The following is a 20,298-nucleotide window of genomic DNA, read 5'->3' on the forward strand; positions in this document are numbered from 1 at the left end:
CCCTGTTACATGATTTTCAACCCTGTTGCGGTGCATTCATCCCTGTTACGAGATTATTTTTTTACATTTTTTGTATTAAATACACAAAATATAACATCAATAGTGTTTTTATTGTGTGTATTAAATCAGGGTAAATAAGGCTATTTCAATTTTGTCAGGAATTACGCAGCATTCTTGCACATTTCTTGCGAAAATGTGGAGTTAGATTAGAAATTTCTTCATCGTAAACTGGAAAGGATGGTGCTGGTCAGTTTTTCTTGATTTTCTCTTTAATTACAATATGCCATTATTTACAAGGGACATCTAAACTGTCAGATTATGCCAGAAGCTGATCTCAAGCTTATTGGAAAAATGAATAGTTGAATAACAAAATGATTGTGACGGGGTTGAATTAAATTGGGACTTGTTTGAGAAAATAATACAGAATAATAACTTAATACTCTACATTGAGATGGGAAAAGGTATTTTCTATCAAGTACACACATTACTTTGTCACATCAAATAAAAAAAAGTTTAAGATTTTAATGTTCATTGTTTCATCCTCCTCAATCACAAAAGGCACCGAATCTGTAGAATGACCCATCTACGAACTACTGCTGTATACTTTGATTGCACCTTGCCCTACCTTGATATGAAACCTCAACATAAAAAACAATGCTGCTGTCATTCCTAACATGATAAAAAACTATTTGTTTGACATTTGCCTAAAATATTGAGGGGATTTACAGAACATTTGATCATATTGGTCAATAAGCATTTCACCATTAGTCTACACCTGTTGTTTACGAAACATGTGACAAATAACATTTGATTTGATTTGATATTCCAAAAATGCTGCCTGAAGCACTATCCATGACATTGGAGTTCATAAGATGTATTAGCCTATAGGTAACCTGTTTATTTTTTCCAGGAAATAACTTTATGAAGTCAGTGCATCAGCGAGTGTCGATAGCCACGCTGAACTCGGGTTCATCTGCACAGTGCTTTTATAGTCTGTGGTTTTACCCAGAAAGCTTTTAGTTCACCACATAATGAGGTGGCTGCCTGGTACAGTGTGTCCCTGGAGTCTGAGAGCATGGGGTTACCAGGTGTCTGTCTGAAGCGGTGAGCTAGCACTTTGTTCTGTCAGACACTCACTTACACAGCACAGAAGAACTTTGAACATAAACAATGGACTTTAAGTGCTGACATTGGGGAATTTTCTTTGTAATTTCCCAGGTCTTGTCATAAAACAATTCTGGAAATGTGCTCCCGGGACAGTCCTGGGATCCTGGTTATCCCCATGTTAATCCCTACCGTATACAGATGTCATCACCCTCATTGGCAAAGTCTAGATGAGCAGAAAAACACTACTCATGTCCTTGCTGTAACACATAGGGAAGAAAGGCCCTATTTAGTGTCACAGCAGCATTGTAATTACTCTGTCAGCAAGGAGCTGATGAACTGCTTTCAGCATGCTCTACTACTCCAGGCTGCTGTCGTGTCCTAAATTATGCTCTACTACTCCAGGCTGCTGTCGTGTCCCCTATGATGCTCTACTACTCCAGGCTGCTGTCGTGTCCCCTATGATGCTCTACCACTCCAGGCTGCTGTCGTGTCCTAAATGATGCTCTACTACTCCAGGCTGCTGTCGTGTCCTAAATGATGCTCTACTACACCAGGCTGCTGTCATGTCCTAAATTATGCTCTACTACACCAGGCTGCTGTCGTGTCCTAAATGATACTCTACTACACCAGGCTGCTGTCGTGTCCCCTATGATGCTCTACTACTCCAGGCTGCTGTCGTGTCCCCTATGATGCTCTACTACTCCAGGCTGCTGTTGTGTCCTAAATGATGCTCTACTACACCAGGCTGCTGTCATGTCCTAAATGATGCTCTACTACTCCAGGCTGCTGTCGTGTCCCCTATGATGGTCTCTGGTGATGCTCACTGTTGACAAGTTGATGGTCCTACAACAGAGGACCTCTAAACACACACATACGAGCACAAACACACACTAACTCATTCAGACACACACAGACGTATACACATTCACAAGGACATTTTCACCATCTGGAGAAGTTGAACATGTGGTTCAAACAGCTGGCAACAAACCACCACCACAAATGGAACCCATATACCCCCTGTGTGTCCTCTTCCATTTTACATTTACGTGATTTAGCAGACGCTCTTATCCAGAGCGTCTTACAAATTGGTGCATTCACCTTATAGCCAGTGGGATAACCATTTTACAATATGTGTTTTTTTTGGGGGGATGGGTGGGGTAAGGGGGGGTAGAAGGATTACTTTATCCTATCCTATCCCTTAAAGAGGTGGGGTTTCAAGTGTCTCCGGAAGGTGGTGAGTGACTCCGCTGTCCTGGCGTCGTGAAGGAGCTTGTTCCACCAATGGGGTGCCAGAGCAGCGAACAGTTTTGACTGGGCTGAGCGGGAACTGTGCTTCCGCAGAGGTAGGGGGGCCAGCAGGCCAGAGGTGGATGAACGCAATGCCCTCGTTTGGGTGTAGGGACTGATCAGAGCCTGAAGGTACGGAGGTGCCGTTCCCCTCACAGCTCCGTAGGCAAGCACCATGGTCTTGTAGCAGATGCGAGCTTCAACTGGAAGCCAGTGGAGTGTGCGGAGGAGCGGGGTGACGTGAGAGAACTTGGGAAGGTTGAACACCAGACGGGCTGCGGCATTCTGGATGAGTTGTAGGGGTTTAATGGCACAGGCAGGGAGCCCAGCCAACAGCGAGTTGCAGTAATCCAGACGGGAGATGACAAGTGCCTGGATTAGGACCTGTGCCACTTCCTGTGTAAGGCAGGGTCGTACTCTCCGAATGTTGTAGAGCATGAACCTACAGGATCGGGTCACCGCCTTGATGGTAGCGGAGAACGACAGGGTGTTGTCCAGGGTCACACCAAGGCTCTTTGCACTCTGGGAGGAGGACACAACGGAGTTGTCAACCGTGATGGCGAGATCATGGAACGGGCAGTCCATCCCCGGGAGGAAGAGCAGCTCCGTCTTGCCGAGGTTCAGCTTGAGGTGGTGATCCGTCATCCACACTGATATGTCTGCCAGACATGCAGAGATGCGATTCGCCACCTGGTTATCAGAAGGGGGAAAGGAGAAGATTAGTTGTGTGTCGTCTGCGTAGCAATGATAGGAGAGGCCATGTGAGGATATGACAGAGCCAAGTGACTTGGTGTATAGCGAGAATAGGAGAGGGCCTAGAACTGAGCCCTGGGGGACACCAGTGGTGAGAGCACGTGGTGCGGAGACAGATTCTCGCCACACCACTTGGTAGGAGCGACCTGTCAGGTAGGACGCAATCCAAGAGTGAGCCGCGCCGGAGATGCCCAACTCGGAGAGGGTGGAGAGGAGGATCTGATGGTTCACAGTATCAAAGGCAGCAGACAGGTCTAGGAGCCAAGAGCAGAGGAGAGAGAGTTAGCTTTAGCAGTGCGGAGAGCCTCCGTGACACAGAGAAGAGCAGTCTCAGTTGAATGACCAGTCTTGAAACCTGACTGGTTTGGATCAAGAAGGTCATTCTGAGAGAGATAGCAAGAGAGTTGGCTAAAGACGGCACGCTCAAGAGTTTTGGAGAGAAAAGAAAGAAGGGATACTGGTCTGTAGTTGTTGACAACTGAGGTTTTTTGAGAAGGGGTGCAACTCTCGCTCTCTTGAAGACGGAAGGGACATAGCCAGCGGTCAAGGATGAGTTGATGAGCGAGGTGAGGTAAGGGAGAAGGTCTCCGGAAATGGTCTGGAGAAGAGAGGAGGGGATAGGGTCAAGCGGGCAGGTTGTTGGGCGGCCGGCCGTCACAAGTCGCAAGATTTCATCTGGAGAGAGAGGGGAGAAAGAAGTAAAAGCATAGGGTAGGGCAGTGTGAGCTGGACCAGCAGTGTCATTTGACTTAACAAACGAGGATCGGATGTCGTCAACCTTCTTTTCAAAATGGTTGACAAAGTCATCCACAGAGAGGGAGGAGGGGGGGAGGGGGAGGAGGATTCAGCAGGGAGGAGTAGGTGGCAAAGAGCTTCCTAGGGTTAGAGGCAGATGCTTGGAATTTAGAGTGGTAGAAAGTGGCTTTAGCAGCAGAAACAGAGGATACTGGTATATCTTCCCTGGTATATGCCATGCCTTAGCCAACACGTTCACCACTGTGTAACATGTTGATATTTGAACATTTATCAGTAATACATGGTTGTATGCTATGTGTGATAGGCTATGTGTGAATGGACTCCAGATTCATAGGGAAACATTTGACCAACTTATGGCTATAGTAACTGGAGAGGGCTGTTTGGAAATGCATTTACAGGACGTAAGAATAAAAATATTACCACTCGCTCCCGGATGAGTGGAGGAGCGATCAATTACACTATTTTGGCCTGTGTGGGTTTACTTTATAAACACTTCTGTGCTGTGTCAGAGAAGCCTGCTGGAATGACAGTCTACAGGCAGTGCCGGGCCATTGAGGCCAGATGAGAAAGAGCTTATTTGTGGTTTGGTAAAAAAACAACTGTATGCCACAGTATGTGGACTTTATGTAAATTGAGGCAATCCAAGTAGCAAAACAGAGCCTTCAACACTTGTCTGCATTAAGTCCTTTTAGAAAAAAAGAAAGTTTAAATCTCTTAATTTAATGTTATTTGAATTATGTCTGATTCCAATCGAAACATTGATTAAAAAATCAGCTTACATGAGGTCAAAATGGCAGTATAGTATGTTGGTTTTCAACCCAACTTGCTGTGTTCATTTTCCCTCAGGTAATATCTTCTGGACTGAAATGTTATTGTTGCAACAAACAATGACATGGCTCAACATTGCTTTCCCTTTACTTGAACAGCCAGTACTATCAAAATAAAGACAATGGGCACTAATGTTGACACACAAAATCACAGTGAGACCATTGTGAGAAGGTCCCTGACACATTACTACCAATCATATGTCTTTACCTAGGCCTCTTCGTCCTGGGTGGGACATAAAGCCACAACAATCTTCTTCCACTGGGGTCTGTCTTTGGCCACAGTCCCATGTCAGTCATAACAAGCAGGGAGCTCATTCATCAGGATTTGTGCTGACACTGTGTTCACAAAATCTGCAGAATGAAAAACTATTCAGTGAACCCATCAGTTCCTTCAAAATACTGCTCTCTGCAGGAAATGTGGGGTAAACAGAAATCAACACAGTTTAGCATTTGGCACAAAAGGTCTTTCAGGCTATGATATGCATAAAGAGGTCTGTATTAGGCTATACCAAATACTTGGACAGAGGAAGTTAATATTTGGTATGAGACATTCTTAAGAGAGAGTGAGTCTTGTATCTTCGATGTTCGTCATATTTCTCCTGACGATGCGATTCTAGAGGTCAACTGCAGCTTTTCACTAAATACGCTCTTTCATTAGGGTGCCAAAGTTCATACATGACCATGACAGGATAATGACTTTGTTCCCTCATTTGTCATCATGGCAAAGAAGCCTGTGATCCAGCTCACATGGTCATGAATGGATGTTTTCCACACAGATGAGTGGTCTGAGCCAGATGTGACCCCAATAAAGAACCCTACACTGAACAGTGGCTGCCCTTGCATGACCTTCACTTTTATTGAGGTGTCAAGGGGAGTTATTGGACAAAATCATGAGAGAAAATTGAGTCCATTTAAAGGTTGAAACATTGTAATCTCTCCCTCAACGGGGTCAAATATGGGTCAAAGGTTTTGCCTGCGCATGCACAGGGGTGCTCCTGGGCCAACCGTTGCTACCTGTGAAAAAAGTTTAGTTGGCAGTCTGTGTCGAAGCTAAAAAGTGAGAGTGCTTCGTAAACGTTTACCAGTAGGCTGCCAACTTCTTGAGCTTGATGCAGTTATTGGTTATATTGGTACGTCCTTGCTAGCTAGCTAGACTTCAGTCATCTCTTCTGAACTGATTACTGTGTTCATCAATCGGTCAGAAAGAAATCCAGAATAATATCACATAGCTAGTGGACACTACAAAAACTCCATTCATTTTCCCATAGGCTTTGTTCAACGAACCAATGGCGGAGTTAGTGCCAACTAAAAGAAGCTATTATTGCACTCTATTGCTTTAAGCACATTTTCTAAACACAGAGGCCCAACATCGCGAGACAATCGGGAAGCTATTGAAGCAGGCTCGGCAGACCAGACCAGGGTTTGAGCAGTCAATGAGAGATGTGAATTTACAGGAAATTGTATAGCTCTATGTACTCTCAGGAATCCACAGATATGTTTTTTGACTCACTGAATAATGTTCACTCTATCAGTGATACAGAATCTAAACAGTGTGATGAACCCATCATAGTTGAAGTGATTATCGAATCTATCAAACATCTAAAGAACAATAAATCCCCAGGTATTGATGGAATTACGGCAGAATTTTACAAGTTAATTTCTGAACAAGTAGCTCCCTTCCTACTTGAAGTCTTTAGAGAGTATTAAAAACAATGTTTTCCCTCCTACAATGAGTCAGGGGTTAATAACACTGATACCTAAGCCTAAAAAAGAAGTGCTGCTTATCGATAACTGGCGTCCAATGTGTCTTCTTAATAATGACTATAAGATATTAGCCTTAAATAATTAAAGAAGTCCTGGATGCAATCATTGATGAAACACAGTCTGTCTTTATGAGGAGCAGACATATTTCTAACAACATCAGACTAGTATTATACATACTTGACTACTCAGACCTAATAACCAAGGATAGCTTCATATTATTTTTTGATTTTTATAAAGCATTTGAGACAGTGGAGCATCAGTTCCTCTTCCACTCACTTGAGAAATGTGGCTTTGGGGATTGTTTCTGTAAGGCTATTAAGACTCTCTATAAGTATGGTAACAGCTCTATCAAACTGAAACCTGGCACCTCACCTATATTTTAGTTAAAGAGAGGAATTAGGCAACGTTGTCTCACCGTATCTTTTTTTATTAATCACCCAACTTCTTACAAATTCTTTAAATAATAGTCCTGTACAAGGTATTTCCATAGCTGGTAAAGAAATTATTATAAGCCATCTGGCTGATGATACTACACTTTTTCTGAAAGACGCTAGTCAGATTCCCATATCGATCAATGTGATAGAATCCTTTTCCAAAGCATCTGGTCTATGTCTTAACATTAATAAATGTGAACTCATGGCTGTCAAAGATTGTGTGACACCCTCATATTATGGTATTCCAGTGAAAGAAGAACTTACATATTTAGGCATATGTCACATCTGCTCCTGCAACGCCCTCTACTGCTCATCCTGTGTCTCCTTGACCTCCCACCACTCCCCCAGTACTCTCTCCCTCTCTGTGTGTGTGTGTGTGTGTGTGTGTGTGTGTGTGTGTGTGTGTGTGTGTGTGTGTGTGTGTGTGTGTGTGTGTGTGTGTGTGTGTGTGTGTGATTGTGTGGGCGGAGACAGGTGTGCTGGAGTCAAAGCAGATCCCCACCAGCTGCAACCTGTTCCATAATCAAGACCTCTACAAATACTCAGTCCTGCCACTTCCACACTGCCATATCGTAATCTCTGCTCAGTCAGTCTACGGTTCTAGCCATTTGTTACTATTCAGATCCTGTTGTGCCTGTTTTCCTTGCCTGACGCTGTTTTCCTCTCCACTATAGTTCTGCCTGCTCTGACTCTGGTCCCTGTCTCCAGTCCCACGTCTCGTCATCCTGCTACTCTGTCCTGGATTCCCCACTCTACTACTCCCTTGGATTCCCCTCCGGACCTGCTCACCCTGTCTCAACCCCCCTCGCTCCAGCCGCAGCTGCCGCACCTGGTTTCCAGCAGTTTCCCCTGACCTGCACTCCATCTCCCCCCTGTGTCTCAATAAATACCTTTGTTACTTCATCCCAGTCTCCTCGTCTGAGTCTGCTCTTGGGTTCCCCTGTTCCACTCCGCTTAACAGCATAACCATTACTAAGGATCAGAAGTCTAGAGGCTTACTACATTTTAACCCTCTTATTAAAACCCCCCAGATGAAGCTAAACCAATGGCTACAGAGGGACTTATCTTTAAAAGGAAGAGGCCTAATAACCAAGGCTGGAGGTATCTCTAGACTAACATATGCCGCTCTATCTTTATATCTTGACAGTAAAAGAAGCAAAGAGATAGACCAGATGCTTTTCAACTTTCTGTGGAGAAACCGTACCCATTACATTAAGAAATCTGTTGTAATGAACACTTATGTGTATGGTGGGCTGAATTTTCTGGACCTTAATACCTTAAATAATACTTTTAAGATCAATTGGATAAAACAATTCCTAAGAAGAGCCACTTCTTTGTGGAACTTTATTCCTCATCATGTCTTCTCTACTTTTGGTGGCCTTAACTTCATGTTGGTTTGCAATTATAATATTGACAAAGTTCCAGTGAAACTCTCTGCTTTTCATCGGCAGGTTTTCTTGTCATGGTCCTTCATTTAGAAGCATAATTCTTCTCCACACAGATATTATATATGGAATAATCGGGACATGTTGTATAAAAATACTTATTTGGTTTTAGAATATTGGTTCCGAAATAATATCCTATTGGTGAGCCAACTTGTAAATGCAGAGGGTATTTTACTTAATTATAAGGAATTCTGATCACTTTACAAGATCCCTATAACACCTAAAGATTTTGTAATTGTTTTAGATGCCATTCCCTCAGGTGTTGCTTTATTATTCAGGAATGTGTCAAGACCCTCAGAACATACCTTCAATTAACCATGTTGACTCATCAGTAGGAAAGATCTGTTTGTCTTTTAGTTCATTCAACAACAATAGAGCTATACGAGCCTTGTTTCAGCAGGATGTTGTATCTATACCTTATGACATGCTTTATTGGAATGGTTTTATTGATAATATCTGTTGGAAAAAAGTTTGGATGTTGCCACACACATACCTACTTATTAACAAAATTAAGGAAGTTTCTTTAAAAATTATTCATAAATATGTTTAAAAAATAAAAAACATACATTCAAATTGTACCTTTTTTAATGACCACCCAGAAACAGTGTTGCATATTTTTTGGCATTGTATTCATGTAAGGAATATGTGGCAAGACATCAGTAGATTTATAATTGAACACATTTATGAAGATTTTACACTATTATGGAGAGATGTACTGCTTGGATTCTTTACTTACGATAGAAATACGTTGAAACAATTTTACGTAATTAATTTCATTATTCTTTTGTCCAAATGTCATATTCACATACAGTGGGGAGAACAAGTATTTGATACACTGCCGATTTTGCAGGTTTTCCTACTTACAAAGCATGTAGAGGTCTGTAATTTTTATCGTAGGTACACTTCAACTGTGAGAGACGGATTCTAAAACAAAAATCCAGAAAATCACATTGTATGATTTTTAAGTAATTAATTTGCATTTTATTGCATGACATAAGTATTTGATCACCTACCAACCAGTAAGAATTCCAGCTCCCACAGACCTGTTAGTTTTTCTTTAAGAAGCCCTCCTGTTCTCCACTCATTACCTGTATTAACTGCACCTGTTTGAACTCGTTACCTGTATAAAAGACACCTGTCCACACACTCAATCAAACAGACTCCAACCTCTCCACAATGGCCAAGACCAGAGAGCTGTGTAAGGACATCAGGGATACAATTGTAGACCTGCACAAGGCTGGGATGGGCTACAGGACAATAGGCAAACAGCTTGGTGAGAAGGCAACAACTGCTGGCGCAATTATTAGAAAATGGAAGAAGTTCAAGATGACGGTCAATCACCCTCGGTCTGGGGCTCCATGCAAGATCTCACCTCGTGGGGCATCAATGATCATGAGGAAGGTGAGGGATCAGCCCAGAACTACACGGCAGGACCTGGTCAATGACCTGAAGAGAGCTGGGACCACAGTCTCAAAGAAAACCATTAGTAACACACTACGCCGTCATGGATTAAAATCCTGCAGCGCACGCAAGGTCCCCCTGCTCAAGCCAGCGCATATCCAGGCCCGTAAGAAGTTTGCCAATGACCATCTGGATGATCCAGAGGAGGAATGGGAGAAGGTCATGTGGTCTGATGAGACAAGAATAGAGCTTTTTGGTCTAAACTCCACTCGCCGTGTTTGGAGGAAGAAGAAGGATGAGTACAACCCCAAGAACACCATCCCAACCGTGAAGCATGGAGGTGGAAACATCATTCTTTGGGGATGCTTTTCTGCAAAGGGGACAGGACGACTGCACCGTATTGAGGGGAGGATGGATGGGGCCATGTATCGCGAGATCTTGGCCAACAACCTCCTTCCCTCAGTAAGAGCATTGAAGATGGGTCGTGGCTGGGTCTTCCAGCATGACAACGACCCGAAACACACAGCCAGGGCAACTAAGGAGTGGCTCCGTAAGAAGCATCTCAAGGTCCTGGAATGGCCTAGCCAGTCTCCAGACCTGAACCCAATAGAAAATCTTTGGAGGGAGCTGAAAGTCCGTATTGCCCAGCGACAGCCCCGAAACCTGAAGGATCTGGAGAAGGTCTGTATGGAGGAGTGGGCCAAAATCCCTGCTGCAGTGTGTGCAAACCTGGTCAAGACCTACAGGAAACGTATGATCTCTTTAATTGCAAACAAAGGTTTCTGTACCAAATATTAAGTTATGCTTTTCTGATGTATCAAATACTTATGTCATGCAATAAAATGCAAATGAATTACTTAAAAATCATACAATGTGATTTTCTGGATTTTTGTTTTAGATTCCGTCTCTCACAGTTGAAGTGTACCTATGATAAAAAGTACAGAGCTCTACATGCTTTGTAAGTAGGAAAACCTGCAAAATCGGCAGTGTATCAAATACTTGTTCTCCCCACTGTATGTACATTTACAAACAAAACACCACATTTATTACCTTGCAAAAAGCAATTGAACTCTATTTTAAGACAATTAAATACTCTGCCAACAAAAATGCTGTTAGAATTATAAATGTGTGTATGCCCCTTAAGGTCCTTGTGTAATGTGATATTGTACACCCTAGCTCAAATGTGAACAATTCTTCCTAGTTGTTCAAACCTAGATTCAAGACAGTCTTAAGTAGGTGAACATGTTATTACTCCAACCTCGTCAAAGTGACAAACTGACACGTTTTCATTTTCGTCAAAAACAACTTTATATCGAAGGAGTGCCTTTTGATTTGACGGATGCACATGCGTAGTTCGGGGTGAGATGACCCTTAGACCCAATGATGTGTATAAACCCTGGATTGCTGATGTTAGGTATTGCCCATTGAGAGGCTTTGTAGCCACCGGTCGGCCACATTGGCAGTAGGAGCAGTCCTCCATAGGAAGGAATGGAATTCTACAGTACTTCAATTAAATGTTTCAAGGACAAAATTACATGTATTTAAGTGTTTTGCTGTTGTAGTGGGGACAGTAACATTACTCTAAAAACACATACTCTAAAAAAGGAAAATGTTTTTATTTTTATTTTGTAGTTTTATGTTTACCTAACATAATATAATTTCAGAGTATGCATTAAGGTGTCTGTAATATAATAAATGTGTCAAAAACGAATGTAGACATTAATAAATGCATTTCTATAGCTTCCAAAATCTTTTTTACAATGGAGGAGTAAACGCTCCCTGTCAGTCACCCAGAGTTTATATACATCATTGGTTAGACCTGATGACGCGATCAGGGAATTCTATTGGAGAAGCAGTTTCTACATATTACATTCTCATACATAACCATTTTTGCTTTTAGTATGTCATAAAGTTGAGGATTCCACTGATAATTTGGTGTTAGCCAAGGGGGAAGGATTGGCCTTCTCCCCCCAATGTCAAGTACATGGTGACCCTTGAAGGCCAGGATGATGGCAGGTACTAGCCATAGCAATAATTTGTCAAACTTTGTGAAATACTGACATTTGACTCAGATCCTCTGTTATAATATAGTAGTTACAAATAGGCATATTCATACACTTTAACTGAATAACTGTGTGTATCTGTATTTTCCATATAGTGGTGTGGAATATAGAAAACATAGAATACATTTGTGGAAGCCTCAGCCCATAGTGGTGGTCACTGCCTTACTCTGTAATATTCCAACACAAGTGACCATCTTTGTGTAGGCAGAACAGTATGTATATCTAAATAGAGCTATTTTTGTATAATTTTGGTTTGGCACACCTTCTAATGAAATGTCACAGCTATAGGCCTATAAGGATATTGATAATCTTCTTGTAGCGACACTCTCCGCATTTAGGAACTTGATCTTCCCGACAAGATTAGGTCCACTGAATGTCAGACAGGGCAGACGAAAACAATTGTGAAATGCATTTGGGTAATTATAATATCAGAACATAGAGTGCACAAACACATGGCTATACACAGGGCTCTAAGCTGACCTTTTATACAAGGAGCACGTGTGCACCTAAGTTGAAAAATGTAGGCACTCACAAAGAAATTTAGAAACACAATGAAAGATATTTGAGATATTAAAGCTATAATCCTATATTTTCTGAGGCTACTAAATTTAAATTCCAGTTCGCACAGCAAAATATGTACCTAGGCACATGTGAGTAAAATTGTCACACTGTAGAGCCCTGATACATTTAAAAACATGAATAGTATGACCCTTTGTGAGAGTGCTATTTCCTCAGCATACTGCAGTAACTAAGTCTTGTAGCAGTTTGCAGCCTGAATAACTTCCTGTTACTTCATGGTACAGATCCTTGAGGAAGGCAGCTATTTCTACTGTGACACCAGTGGGGATATCCTGAAAGTCAATCTCAAGACCAAGCTTCTTAATGGGTCGTGTCCCAGTGAAACAGAAGTTCAGCAAGGTGGGTTCAAAATAGGAACACGGTAAGAGGAGTTTAATATCTGGCTTAGTTAGATAGACTGCAATACAAACCTCAGAACTCAGCATGAATTTCCCGTTGTTGTCTACAGGGGGTGAACACAATCATAGTGATGAAGACAGGCGACATTTTGGTGGACTCAGGAGATGGCATGTTCACTCTGTTCAGGATCCTCATCCAACTTCAAACACATCAAGTGAGTTGAGTGTCTTTAAAGGAGGTCTTTATTAACTTTTATAGTTATTATTTCAATCCTGTGTGCATCTTCCAAAAGCATCTAAAACACCACTGTACTACAGTACTACAGAATGAATACTACCTGTACATGTATTCTTTGGTTTCTACACTATCGACCAGTCTATTGTGTTCCTTTGGCAGGAAGGTTCAGCTGGAGAGGGGGTGACATCCATAGCGCTCCATGGTGAGGGTCACCAGTTCTTTGTGGGCACAAAGGCAACACAGATCTACTGTTTAAAACTATGCTGACTTCAAAGAGGAGCTCATCACCTGATCACCACCAGCCATGGACGATGTGGACTTTCATTAGTGAGTGACACAACAGGCTTAAAGGTCACATAATATAAGGCATCACATTCCATATGTGTGCAGGCTCAGTCCCCTACTGAATGCAAATAGGAAACTGATTCTGCATGACTGGCTGTTTATTTTGAAGCCAATTTGCCTTTTTAAATGACACCAGTAGAGGGGGCCATACTATCATTTACTGTAAATCAAATGTCCTGTGTCCTCCAAAGTAGATTTTGTTAAGCATTATATTGATCATATTCATGGTCAGTAGCTAGATTAATTCATTATGGACTGATAAAAAGTGCTTTAACTTAACGTGTATATCTTGGTGTATATCTCACAGTGGCTGGTCGGAGCTCTTTGCCACATGTTCTGAGAATGACATCCGGATGTGGCATACGGAAAACTCTAAAGAAGTGCTACGTATCACTGTGCCCAACATGACCTGGCTGCAATGCTGTGGAATTCATGATTGATGGCAGGAGCATGATCAGTGGTGGGTTTCCCATTCCATTTCTTAGCTGCACAAACTCTGGGGCTTTCTATTATAAGTTGTGTCTGCTGTCTGGAAATGGAAAAGCATTCCTCTGTTCACTCCTCTGGAGGTGATTTAGTTGGCTAACAACAGTTGTGCCATTTTTAACTCGGATGAAAGGAAAACAATACTTTCTGTCACGCATTCGTGTTTGTATTCCCCCCAGTCATTGACTTTTTGTGTTGTTTCCTTTCAGCCTGGAATCATGGTAAGATCCGTGACTTCACTCCTGAAACTGGCAGGCTGATGATGACTGTGCACAACGCCCACAGCATGGGTGTGAGTGACAGCCATCGCCACCACCAGAGACTGCAAGAGGATTGCCAGTGGGGAGGGGAGGGACAGGTAAAGATCAAGAAGATAAAGCACCATGGAGATAAAGATAAACAACAATGATGGAGATGAAGGACCATCAGTATTACAAAGTACAAATAGGGTCGCTGTTGATAATGGCAGACCCTGGCCGTGAACCCACTCTCCAAGGGTGTCAAGGAGAGTTGGGATATGCAAAAAAACAAATTTCCAATTCACACATGCGTATTAATACACACTTTTACATGCGTGAAATAGGACGAATATAAGCACCTACCAAATTATTTTTTTATAGATACCTGCATGCATTAGAAGGTAATTAGTGGGCATGAAACCACTGCACTGTGTTAGGGCCTACCAGATAAACAACGTTTAAAAAAAAACACAAGCATTGCACGCCTTGGCTCATGTTTATTCATAATAGAATCTGGTTACAATGCTATTGATATGAAGAAAGGACTACTGGTTTAACAAATAGAAACAAATACTAACAGTGAAACACAGTGAAACAGTAAAACTGATCATGAAACAAATAGAAGCAGCAGATATACTCTGCTACCACCCTGAGGAGTACCAGATCACCACTAGTGGCACAGACAGAAAGGTCCATCCACCACCACAGTAGGATATAGAAGAGTATTTACTGAGGTCAGACTCATTTGTGCCACAGACTAAAGTATTGAGGGAGAATTCAACACTGACTGGGTTAATGACTACCATAGTATTTATTTACAGTTATTACCATGGGTTTTGAAACACAATGAATGATTGATCGCATAGTGAGTCATGCGTGAGCGCCATCTCCTTGTCACTGGTCATATTTTAGCACCAGATGTCATAGTAGTGTAATGCAGTGACAATGACAGTGCATTGTATTCATTCTCTGCTAAGGGAATGTTTGTTCCTATAGCAGACGGCATAGCTATGACTCAGGCGACCAGATGGTCTCTGCCACCCACTTCATCTAGGATGATGTTTACTTCTTCACAGATAAAACCTCATTGGAATATGATCTCTCCTTGTTTAACTTAAAAAAAAAATATTTCACTGGTGTACCAGAGCAATCCATTGAGTAGCACACTAACTTCACATAAAATATTATTATTTTGAGGTATTCCACAGAGATAATTTCTCTTGGGGCTTTCATAATATTAAAATGGAGTATTTCATGAGTACAATCCATGTCTTCATGATGGAAGTTTGGACCTGATTTTTTGGCCACAGGTGGCTGGTTTAGCAGAAACCTATAGAAGAAGTATCATAGTTGACTTTACAGTACCAGTGAATTTGTCCCTGCATCTTATTTTGATGTCTATTTATAGCCCATAAGCCCTTCTGTCTATTTTTAGGAAAGAGTGTACCAATGACTGTTCAGGACTCTGGATTAAACTGCAGCACTTCCAAAGAAACACACTTCTCTCTATTTTTAACTGAGGGGGAGTGTTTTGTCTATAAATAGAATGTACTTTTTGCTTTACATCAAAGGACTAGGTATCTCTAAACTATAGAGTACTGGAACGCGTGTTTTTTCGTGAAAAGTGGTGAGCACAATCACATAGGATGTAAAATCTACACTCTTCCTGAGCTCCTTCTTTGTAAGTTAAATTACTTTTCAACAAGGGAAAAATAGAAAGGCACCTGCGTTTTAAAAGGGAAATGTGGTATTTGTGGTCTAAAAATAACTTCAAATAACAATTGCAACGGGAGGCCGAAGCTAGAAGGAGACAGCTGCCAACCCCTGAGATGATTATGGCACATTCACACACACAACCATGTTTTAACCACTGCATGTTACTATTTGATAGACGGTAGCAGTTCTCATTTGCATACTGTGAAGGACTCATTAGGAGAAAGTCAAAGCTTTAGTTCTAAATCTCCCAAAATGATTTACTAGCCAATAAATGCTAGCGTGCACAATACATCTGCTTATAATTTTTAAAACAGGAGGAGAGATTTTGACACAGACTTGCATTGATTAAAAAGTTTCAATAATGAATACTGGTCATTGTGAAAGACTCTGCATATTATAATCCTGGTTGAAAAATAATGAGCATGCGCTTTTGGAAACTGTTGGGTGGATTTTATACATTTTTATTGTCTGCATTTTAATGAGAGTTCTTCACACAACTATTCTACGATCCTCGTTTACTGCACATCAAGGCCTGTGATATTTATCCTACTGTATCTTTTCTGAGACAGATTGGCTATTGGGAGGTGTATGACGGGTTTGCCTTACGAGAACTAGAAGGGTCCCACTCAGGATCCATTAATGGAATACACATCACCCTCGACGGAGACCATTTTGTGACAGATACAGATGCGTTATCTTAATTTGATCATCCTGTTGTTGCAGGCATTTTTGTTGCAGGCTAACTTGTAGTGTATTCCTGGTTTAAAAAGTATTGTAAAGTTTGTAATTTCCACTTTAAAGTTTCAGACTTGATTTTCCCTAATGAAAAATGTATATTAATTATAATCCACATAATAATTCACATTTCCTGTTGCTACAGGATTATTTTCCTGCTGTGAGAAACTGGCTCAAATTAAGAAACGGCATATGTATGGTTTATACAGTTGGCTCTTTTCAAAATCTATTTCATCTCAGGCCACAACATTTCATTGTCTCTCACAGACATCATTCATCAAGCCTTTGTAAGATGAGACAGTCTGTACTGTACCCATTGTACTGCTCTGACTAAATGAAACACTGATATCCCATAATAATGTATTGCTTTGTGTCTCCACATAGGTGCCGAATGGCGATGACAAGCTGGTGAAGGAGTGGGGGTACTCTGAGGGGGAGGTGACAGACATCGGCACTGGGCACAGTGGCAGCATCAACAGCGTCAAGATCTGCTCCAACAACAAGTACGTGATCAGCATCAGTGTAGATGGGTCCATACTGCCATGGAGGTACACTCACCTGCCCTACTACCCTGGACAACATTCTGCCCACCCTGATTCCCTCAGTCCATCACTGGTGAGGAGAGTTGGTCTGGATATGGGAGTTCTTCTTTATTACTCAATAAATCTTCAATTTAGAGTTAATATGCCAAAATAACAAACACTTGTAATAAAGGTCCAGTGCAGTCAAAATGTGATTTATATATATTTCCATACTAGGTTGGAATAATACTGTAAAATTGTGAAATTATGATAATGCCCTTTTAGTGTAAGAGCTGTTTGAAAAGACTGCCTGAAATGTCAGCCTGTTTTGGTGGGAGGGAGTTTTGGCCTTCCATGGTGACATCACCTTGTGGTAAATTACTTAATAGACCAATAAGAAAGAGAGTTCAAAACCTCTCTGCCAATAACAGCTACATTTCAGTTTTCCCCTCCCCACTCAAACCACTCCCAGACAGTCCTAGCAAAATTCTTGCTTGAGAAATTGCTCTTTGCTAAGAAGCTTTTTTTAAATGTATTTTAATTTTAATTGAAAACAGTCACAGTAAGGTACTTCATTGTTACCCAGAAATGATTTGATATTGAGATAACAACGGCTGCATTGGACCTTTAAAGATCCTATTCCCATTAGTGTTCCCATTTCATTGCCTGAGTATAGCTTAACAAGATATTATTGCACAAGGTCTCCATTTCTGCCAGAGCATTCCCCAAGGTATTGAATGATATTGTCGTGAATGTAAAAGGAATGCACATATGCTTACAAGGTGGCCTACCAGAGCTTTTGTAAAGATAGTGGACCGTTTTTTTCCCCCAACCAACAAACTCCATAAAGTACATGTTTGAGATTAACCAGATTTAAATATGTCTGCTTATTTTCTATCATATCCTTCTATCTTGTTGTGTATGTTCCGGGTAGCCGCTGATTCGGTGAGTGGGTTTATAAGGAAGTGTATAGGAGATGTCGTACCCACTGTGACCCTAGTCATAGACTGTTCTCTCTGCTACCGTACAGCAAGCGGTACCGGAGCGCCAAGTCTAGGTCCAAAAGGCTTCTTAACAGCTTCTACGCCCAAGCCATAAGACTCCTGAACAGCTAATCATGGCTACCTGGACTATTTGCACTGCCCCCCCACCCCACCCCCTCTTTTACGCTGCTGCAACTCTGTTTATTATTTATGCATAGTCACTTTAACTCTACCCACATGTACATATTACCTCAATTACCTCGACTAGCCAGTGCCCCCGCACATTGACTCTGTACCGGTACCCCACTGTATATAGCCTCCCTACTGTTATTTTATTTTACTGCTGCTCTTTAGTTATTTGCTTTTATCTTTCACTCATAAATGTTTTACTTAACACTTTTTTTATTGTATTTAAAAAATAAATAAAAAATAAAAACTGCATTGTTGGTTAAGGGCTTGTAAGTACGCATTTCACTGTAATGTCTACACCTGTTGTACACCTGTTGTATTCGGCGCATGTGGCAAATACAATTTGATTTGATTTGATTTGAGATGCACAATTGAGAGCATAGTCCCGTGTAGCTCAGTTGGTAGAGCATGGCGCTTGCAACGCCAGGGTTGTGGGTTCGATTCCCACGGGGGACCAGTATGAAAAACATTTATGCACTCACTCTGGATAAGAGCGTCTGCTAAATTACTAAAATGTAAATGTAATCCTGTCGGGCTGTATCACCGCCTGGTATGGCAAATGCACCGCCCACAACCGCAGGGCTTTCCAGAGGGTGGTGCGGTCTGCACAACGCATCACCGGGGGCAAACTACCTGCCCTCCAGGACACCTACAGCACCCAATGTCACAGGAAGGCCAAAAATATAATCAAGGACAATTACCACCTGAGCCACTGCCTGTTCACCACCATCCAGAAGGCAAGGTCAGTACAGGTGCATCAAAGCTGGGACCGAGAGACTGAAAAACAGCTTCTATCTCAAGGCCATCAGACTGTTAAACAGCCATCACTAGCACAGAGAGGCTGCTGCCTACATACAGACTTGAAAATCACTGGCCACTTTAATAAATGGAACACTAGTCACTTTAATAATGCCACTTTAATAATGTTTACATATCTTGCATTACCCATCTCATTTGTATATACTGTATTCTATACTATCTATTGCATCTTAGCCTATGCCACTCTGATAATGACATTGCTCATCCATATATTTATATATTCTTATTCCATTCCTTAGATTGTGTGTATTAGGTTTTTGTTGTGGAACTGTTAGATATTACTTGCTAGATATTGCTGCACCAACCAACACTCGATCCCACTGATGTCAACAACTACAGACCAGTATCCCTTCTTTCTTTTCTTTCCAAAACTATTGAGCGTGCCGTCTTTAGCCAACTCTCTTGCTATCTCTCTCAGAATGACCTTCTTGATCCAAACCAGTCACGTTTCAGGACTGGTCATTCAACTGAGACTGCTCTTCTCTGTGTCACGGAGGCTCTCCGCACTGCTAAAGCTAACTCTCTCTCCTCTGCTCTTGTCCTTCTAGACCTGTCTGCTGCCTTTGATACTGTGAACCATCAGATCCTCCTCTCCACCCTCTCCGAGCTGGGCATCTCCGGCGCGGCTCACTCCTGGATTGCGTCCTACCTGACCGGTCGCTCCTACCAAGTGGCGTGGCGAGAAGCTGTCTCCGCACCACGTGCTCTCACCACTGGTGTCCCCCAGGGCTCAGTTCTAGGCCCTCTCCTATTCTCCCTATACACCAAGTCACTTGGCTCTGTCATATCCTCACATGGCCTCTCCTATCATTGCTACGCTGACGATACACAACTAATCTTCTCCTTTCCCCCTTCTGATAACCAGGTGGCGAATCGCATCTCTGCATGTCTGGCAGACATATCAGTATGGATGACGGATCACCACCTCAAGCTGAACCTTGGCAAGACGGAGCTGCTCTTCCTCCCGGGGAAGGACTGCCCGTTCCATGATCTCGCCATCACGGTTGACAACTCCGTTGTGTCCTCCTCCCAGAGTGCGAAGAGCCTTGGCGTGACCCTGGACAACACCCTGTCGTTCTCCGCTAACATCAAGGCGGTGACCCGATCCTGCAGGTTCATGCTCTACAACATTCGGAGAGTACGACCCTGCCTTACACAGGAAGCGGCACAGGTCCTAATCCAGGCACTTGTCATCTCCCGTCTGGATTACTGCAACTCGCTGTTGGCTGGGCTCCCTGCCTGTGCCATTAAACCCCTACAACTCATCCAGAAT

The 20,298-nt window shown here is 42.2% G+C and overlaps 1 pseudogene; it reads left to right on the plus strand.

Moving 5' to 3' along the window:
- Positions 1 to 1,243: 1,243 nt before the first annotated feature.
- On the plus strand, positions 1,244 to 17,983 carry LOC121568642 (annotated as a pseudogene).
- Positions 17,984 to 20,298: the final 2,315 nt, after the last annotated feature.

The sequence above is a fragment of the Coregonus clupeaformis genome, chromosome 7 (genome assembly GCF_020615455.1).
Source record: "Coregonus clupeaformis isolate EN_2021a chromosome 7, ASM2061545v1, whole genome shotgun sequence".
Taxonomy (NCBI): domain Eukaryota; kingdom Metazoa; phylum Chordata; class Actinopteri; order Salmoniformes; family Salmonidae; genus Coregonus; species Coregonus clupeaformis.